Source organism: Xyrauchen texanus, chromosome 49 (assembly GCF_025860055.1).
Source record: "Xyrauchen texanus isolate HMW12.3.18 chromosome 49, RBS_HiC_50CHRs, whole genome shotgun sequence".
Taxonomy (NCBI): domain Eukaryota; kingdom Metazoa; phylum Chordata; class Actinopteri; order Cypriniformes; family Catostomidae; genus Xyrauchen; species Xyrauchen texanus.
In genome coordinates, this window is record NC_068324.1 from 21,262,259 (window position 1) to 21,270,363 (window position 8,105).

Below are 8,105 nucleotides of genomic sequence, written 5' to 3' on the forward strand. Positions count from 1 at the left end.
CAGCACATAATGGAGTCTTGTCATTCATATTTTCTTTTTCACAGTTACAGAAATACTCAAACCAGCCCATCTGGCATCAAAAAAATCAATCAGACAATCATGTGTGCAGTACATAAAATCATGCAGATACGAATCAGAAGCTTCAGTTGATGGTCATTGTTTAACACTTTGAAAACCCCTGGTCTAGGGAAATTCTGGGTAGCTAGCCCTAGTGAAATGCCTAGGGAAATGTTCGAAGAAAGCCATGGTGTAAAATCTATGGAAATGTTCATAAGCAAGACCTATTGAAAAATCTAGGAAAACCCTATGAAGCTAGCCTAATGGCACTTTTCCACTGCACGTTACAGTTCGACTCGCCCCAACTCTATTCGCTATATGTTTCTGAGCTTGCATTTCAACTGCAGATTAGTGCCATCTCAATGTGGGTGGGATTATAGGCTGATCGTCATAGTTGCGCTGCCTCTACTGCCGTGACATCATCTTAAACACGATGCAAACTGACCAAAACAATAACACATCCGCTAGCTGTTAGCTACTAGCTCATTATGCTGCATAAAGCAGTTGTTGCATGGTGACAAGTGTAACAGTTAAATTGTCCTGGTTGTTTTAGAACATTTGGAAGCGAGCCCTATTGACATGCCACAGTCTCTTACTGTTTAACACTATGAAAACACCTGGTTTAGGGAAATTCTCAGAAGCTAGCCCTAGGGAATTGAATAGTTAAATGCTCGGAAGCTAGTCCTTGTGTGAAGTCTACATAAATGCTTGGAAGAAAGCCCTAGTGTAAAGTCTAGTGAAACACTCATAAGCAAGCCTTATTGAAAAACCTAGGGAAACCCTCTGAAGTTAGCCCTTGTGACACACCTAGGGAAATGCACGGAATCTAGCCCTAGTGTAAATTTGAGGGAAATGATCAGAAGCTAGTCCTAGTTAAACACCTAGACAAATTCTGAGAAGCTAGCCATATTGACATGCCTAGGAAAAAGCCCAGAGGCTAGCCCTAGAGTAAAGTCTAGGGAAACGCTCAGAACCTAGCCCTATTAACATGCCTAGGAAAATACTCAAAGGCTAGCCCTTGTGTAAAGTCTAGGAGAATGCATGGAAGCTATAACTAGTTTAAAGTCTAGGTTAATGCCTGGAAGCTAGCCTTAGTGTAAAGTCTAGGGAAATGCTCAGAAGCTAGCCCTAGTGACATGCCTAGGAAAACTCGGGAAAATTTAGTTCTTTTGAAATGCCCAGGGAAATTCTCAGAGGCTAGCCCTAGTGAAAAACTAGGCTAGCCCTAGAATAAAGTATAAGGAAATGCTCCGAAGCTAGCCCTAGTGTAAAGTCTTGGTAAATGCCCGGAATCTAGCCCTAGTGTAAAGTATAGGGAAATGCTCAGAAGCTAGGCCTAGTTACATGCCTAGGGAAATGCTAAGAAGCTAGCCATAGCAAAAAATCTAGGAAAATGTTCAGAACCTAGCCCTAGCATAAAATCTAGAGAAACTCTCAGAAGAAAGCACTAGTGACACCCAGGTAAACGCTTGAAAGCCAGCCCTAGTATAAAGTCTTGGGAAATGCTCTGAAGCTAGCCCTAGTGAGATACCTAGGTAAATACTCAGAAGCAAGCCCTAGTGACTCCTAGGGAAATAATGGGAAGAAAGACCTAGTGACTCATCTTGTGAAAAACCTAGGGAAACACACAGAATCTAACCCTAGTGACATGCCTAGGGAATGCTCTGAAGCTAGCCCTGGTGATATGCTTATGGAACGCTTGGAAGCTAGCCTTAGTGTAAATTCTATGGAAATGCTCAGAAGCTAGCCATAGTGACACACTTACAGAAATGCTTGGAAGCTAGCCCTAGTGTAAAGTCTAGGTAAACGCTTAGAAGCTAGCCCTAGTAACACATAGTAGCACACATCTAGCTGCTTTTGTGTGTACTGTCTGCCACCTTAACCATATCAACGTGGCCTGTGTTTGATACCGTGCCATGTCCAAGCTGCTATGTGATGCGGCGTGGTGCTTCTCGTACGGTGTGCAACCAACTTTAGTGTAAAGTCTAGGGAAACACCAGGTAGCTAGTCCTAGTAAAACGCCTTGGGAAATGCTCAGAACCTAGTCTTAGCATAAAGTCCAGTGAAACTCATGAAAGCTAGCCCTAGTTACACACCTAGGGAAATGCTTAAATGTTAGCCCTAGTGTAAAGTCTAGCAAAATGCTCTGAAGCTAACCCAAGTGTAACACCTTATGAAACACTCAGAAGCTATCCCTAGTGACACGCCTAAGAAATGCTCAAAGGCTAGCCCTTGAGTAAAGAACCAAGCCCTAGTGTGAAGTCTATGGAAACACTCAGAAGCAAGCCCTGGGGAAATGCTCGGAAGCTAGCCCTAGTGACACACCTATTTAAATGCTCAGAAGCTAGCCCTAGTAAAAATCCTAGAGAAAAGCTGGGAAGCTAGCCCTGGTGACATGCTTTGTGAAATGCTTTGAAGCTAGCCCTAGTGTAAAGTCTTAGTAAACGCTCAGAAGTTAGCCCTTGTAACATATCTATTGAAACGCTAAGAGAATTTCCATAGTGAAACACCAAGGGAATCACTCTGAGGCTAGCCATAGTGTAAAGACTTGGGAAGTTTCAGATGATACTTCTATTTCAAGTTTACTGCACAAGAATATTAGTTCCCCTTCTGTCGCTCTCTCCACGTTGTGTCAGAGAAGCGACACTAGGGGTCTCTCTTGAGCGCCGATATTCACCTCTGAACTATGAAAAAAGGCCAATGAGAGTTGGCAACCAGTATTTGCATGTCCCGTCCCCGGCATACGGGTATTTAAGCGGCGCAAATACGGGAGTTCATTCAGAAAATTTCTTCGGAGCTGATGGGTCGTGTTTGCAGACTGCTGCGTTTTACACACCGAGTTCCTGCTATCCTCTGCTGCATGCTGTTGGATTCTACAGCGCACAACAGCGGCTTTCTCCTGTTTGCACGGCTGTGCACTTCCTGCCCGGGCGCATCGACAGTTGCAGATAAGAAAGATCTCTCACGAGTTCTTTCATTCATAAAAGAGTGATTTTATTTAAAAGAGTAATTTTCTCTAAAAGAGCAAAAAACACAGCGGCGTTGAGCGTCCTTTTAAGGACGCGTCTTTATAAAGATGCCTTTCCGCCCCTGTGTTGTTCCTGGATCTTGATAGAGTACTCTCCGCTTCCGGCGACCACAGGCGTTGTCTCGTGTGTCTGGGCAGTGATCACACTGAGGCTGCGTTTGTGGATGGTTCATGTTCTCATTGCGAGAACATGACCATGACTAACGTTAGCGGTCATGGCTTGCTTACAACCGTAAGCAAGCCACTCCAGCCGCCCAGCGTCGCTCCTTCTTCCCACAGGATTGAGGAAGATGCAGCTGGCAATGGAGGCGGTCCGGGGATGGCAGCGGGTGCAGCTCTGCCGGTATGCCCCTCGGACCACCAGCGCCCGGCACGCTCGTTGACTCCGTCCCGCTCGAGGTGGCGGCGACTCTCCTCACAGCCAGTCTGCCTACCCTCTTGCGATGGAAGCAGATGAGTTCGCCGCGACATCGGAGGGCTTGGGCTCTGATGCTGAGGGCTCCTCTGGGCTGCCGCCGGGCTTGCACGCCCAGGAGGAGGCCGATGCACAGATGTCCGATATGCTTTCCGGGCAGCCAACAGCGTGGGCCTGGATTGGAACCCTCCATCCTCCCCACAGCCATCACGGCTGGGCGATTGGTTCTTGAGCGTGGGCGCGCTCACAGCCTCGCCCCGGTTCCTTTCTTCCCGGAGGTGCATGATGAGCTGGCGTCTTCGTGGAGAGCACCCCTCTCCACTCGTCACCGCCACCTGCTCATCCGCCCTCGCCACCCTCGGCGGCGAGGCGCACCACGGGTACACGGAGATCCCCAGGTGGATAGAGCTGTTGCGCTCCACTTATGTCCCGGAAGCACTACCACCTGGCGGGGCCGCCCTGTACTCCCTTCCCGGTCCTGTAGAGCAACATCCTCGCTCACCGCGAAGGCCTACAGCGCTACCGGACGTGCCGCTTCGCCCTGCATGCCATGGCTCTCCTGCAGGTCCACCAAGCCAAGGCGCTCGCAACATGCACGGGGTGGCCCTGATCCCGACACGCTGCAGGAACTGCGCTCAGCGACCGACCTGCGCCCTGAGGCGACGAAGGTCACAGCGCAGGCACTCGGGCAGGCGATGGCCACTCTGGTGGTCCAGGAACGTCAGCAATGGCTGGACTTGGTTGAGATGCGTGAAGCTGACAAGACTTGCTTCCTCGTCTCCCAGTTTGGCCTCTTCGGCAACACCGCTGAGGACTTTGCCCAGCAGTTCTCCTTGGTGAAGAAGCAGACGGAGGCCATTTCGCACATCATGCCGCGCCGCAAGCTTGCCGCCACGGCCCAGGCCCCACCTGCTGGCCGAGGGCGTCCTCCACTTGCGCTCCAAGACCTTCTGCTCCGCCCCAACCTGGGCCCAGCTCTCAGCCCCGGCATCGAGCAAACCGCAGGAAGCGTACGCCCCCTGCCTCACGGACCCCTTCGAGGACCCGGAAGGCTCCCAAGCGTCCCTGAGACAGCGGACCCAGAGGACGAGAAGTTAGCTTTTGTTAATTCTCAATAAAAGAGCTATTTCCTTTTTCCTTTACTTCTGGGTCACATGGCCCGCAAATGCCGTTCTCACGGCACTTTGCTTTCAGGCCTCAACAGTCTCGGCGCCCAGGATGCGGTGCTTCCGCCCTCAGCCCCACGACTGTTCCCCAGCCGGCCGGTTCAGGCGAGTCCAGAGGGCGCCAGCATCAGAACCTCCTCCTCAGTCACGAACCCGTCCCCTGCGGGTGCGCGGAACAAGGTAAGTGCTTTGAGTTTATTCTCAGCACCAGAACCTCAGGGCGCCACAGCGCCTCCCGGCGCCTGCGTTACCTGTTCCGCACCGCTCGCGAAGCCCGCCGGGTACGTCCAAAATACTCGTCCCCTTGGTGCCCCTAGCACGGAGCTTAGAGGCATGGCTTTCACTGCCCAGCTCGTCCACGGTGGCTGCACCGGACCATCCGACTTCGATTACGCAATTCAGTTTGCCAGGTCTCCGCCCACCTTCGTGGGCGTTCGTTCCTCCACAGTGCACGGCGAACATGCCCACTCCCTGCGCGTGAAATCGCCTCCCTTCTAATCAAGGACGCGATAGAGCCTGTCCCTCCGACCGAAAGCGAAGAAGGGTTTCTACAGCCCTTGCCGTTGTACCCAAGAAAGCGGCGGCATACGACCGATCTTGGACCTGCGAGTTTTCAATCAGACCTTGTCCATACTCCCGTTCAAAATGCTTACCCAGAAACAAATTCTATCTGCCGTCCGGCATCTAGATTGGTTTGCAGCGGTAGACCTGAAGGACGCGTACTTCCACGTCTCAATTCGCCCTCGACATCGATCCTTTCTACGGTTCGCGTTCGACGGCCAGGCGTATCAGTACAAGGTCCTCCCCTTCGGCCTGTCTCTGTCCCCTCGTGTCTTCACGAAGGTCGCAGAGGCGGCTCTTGCCCTGCTACGAGGAGCGGGCATACACATACTCAATTACCTCGACGATTGGCTCATTTTGGCCTCCTCGCAGGAATTACTATGCGCACACAGAGACCAGGTGCTCGAGCACCTCGGCCGTTTAGGGTTTCAGGTCAACTGGGAAAAGAGCAAGCTCACCCCGGTCCAGAGCATCTCTTTTCTCGGTTTGGATTTAGACTCAGTCTCAATGACAGCATATCTCTCCAACGAGCGTGCTCAGTCAGTGCTGGAATGCCTCGCTTCTTTCGAACCAGGCACCGTGGTCCCTTTGAAACGTTTCCAACAGCTCCTGGGGCATATGGCATCCTCTGCGGCGGCCGCGCCACTGGGGTTGATGCATATGAGACCACTTCAGCATTGGCTCCAGACTCGAGTCCCGAGACGAGCATGGCGCCACGGCACGCACGGCGTGGAAGTTACCCCCGCCTGCCGCCAAACCTTCAAACCCTGGACAGACCTCTGCTTTCTACGGGCAGGAGTACCCTTGCAGCAGGTGTCCCGTCGCGTTCTGGTTACAACCGACACCTCCAACGGGCACGTGTGCAACGGGTGCGCAGCCGCAGGCCGGTGGAACCGAGGCCCGCTGCGCTGGCACATCAACTGCCTAGAGCTGCTGGCCGTTTTTCTTGCCCTGAAGAAATTTCTTCCGTTGATTCGTGGCAAGCATGTCCTAGTCAGGACAGACAGCACCACGGTGGTGGCATACATAAACCGCCAAGGCGGAGTACGCTCCCTCGACATGTCACAGCTCGCCCGTCGTCTCTGGAGTCACTGCGCGCCACTCACATCCCCGGCAACCTCAATGTGATAGCGGACGCGCTGTCAAGGCAAAACTAGCCCGGCGGAGAGTGGAGGCTCCACCCCCAATCGGTCCAGCTGATTTGGGACAGGTTCGGCAAGGCCCAGGTAGACCTGTTTGCCTCCCAGGAAACCTCCCACTGTCCGCTCTGGTATGCCCTCACAGAGGCTCCCCTTGGGACAGATGCTCTGGCGCACAGCTGGCCCACGGGGCTGCGCAAGTACGCTTTTCCCCCAGTGAGCCTTCTTGCACAGGTGCTATGCAAGGTCAGGGAGGACAAGGAGCAAGTCACTCTGGTGGCCCCCTACTGGCCCAACCGGACGTGGTTTTCGGATCTCACGCTCCTCATGACAGCCCCTCCCTGGCGAATTCCCTGAGGAAGGACCTTCTTTCTCAGGGACGGGGCACGCTCTGGCATCCGCATCCAGACCTCTGGAATCTCCACGTCTGGTCCCTGGGCGGGGCGCGGAGGATCTAGCCGGCCTACCTTCGGCCGTCATAGACACTATTAACCAAGCCAGAGCCCCTTCGACCAGGCATCTTTACGCCCTGAAGTGGCGTCTGTTACGTGGACTGGTGTTCTTCCGAGCGAAGACCCGCAGAAGTGCGCAGTTAGGTCAGTGCTCGTGTTTCTTCAGGAGAGGCTGGAGAGGAGGCTGTCCCCTCCACCCTCAAGGTGTATGTTGCGCTTATCGCGACCCACCACTACACGGTAGATGGCAAGTCTCTTGGTAAGCACGACTTAATCATCAGGTTCCTAAAAGGTGCCCGGAGTATGACTCCCTCCGGCCTAACCTGTTTCCCTCCTGGGATCTCTCGGTCGATCCTTATGGGACTCCAGAGACCCCCTTCGAGCAGCTTGACTCAGTTGGACTCAGGGCCCTCTCTCTCAAGACCGCCCTGCTGATCGCTTCGCTTCCATCAAGAGGGTCGGGGACCTGCATGCGTTCTCTGTTAGCGACGCTTGCCTGGAGTTCGGTCCGGCAGACACTTCGTGATCCTAAGACCGGCGACCGGGCTACGTGCCCAAGGTTCCTACCACACCTTGGACCGCACACAGAGCACCAGACGCTCTGAGCAGCTCTTCGTCTGCTTTGGGGGACAGCAGAAAGGGAATGCTGTCTCCAAGCAGAGACTCGCCCACTGGGTTGTCGACGCCATTTCCCTGGCTTATCACACCCAGGCCGTGCCCCCCCTTTGCGGGTCCGAGCCCACTCCACCAGGAGTGTTGCGTCCTCGTGGGCACTGGCTAGGGGCATTGCCCTAGCAGACATTTGTAGAGCAGCGGGCTGGGCAACACTTTTGCGAGATTCTACAATCTCCGAGTTGAGTCAGTATCGTCCCGTGTTCTCTCAGGTACCGAGCCCGTAGAACTTCGGTGGCGCGTCCACGATCTGACCGGGTGAATCGATTGCACCCAGCGCCCTTCCCCTAACCAGGGAAACAGTGCGCCTTCTTTCCCAGGAGATCCCAGGTTTGGGACACTGGTTGACTCCTCCCTAGCCCTCGTGGGTCGCAGTTCTCTGGAGGAACTTCGCCGACCCAAACCACTCGCGGTACCACTAGCTACCCTGTACTGGTATAGGTGCACCACAGGTAAGGCCTCCTGTTCGGACTCCCCCTGTGTGTAAAACCACGGTTCTGTCGCCTCACGAGAGTTGATTCCGTGTTTTCCTTAGGCAGTTACAGCTGCCTCAGGTGCCGTGCTGTATGCGTCCCCCCTCTGCGAGGCTGGATCTACCACCGCACTACTGTTCCG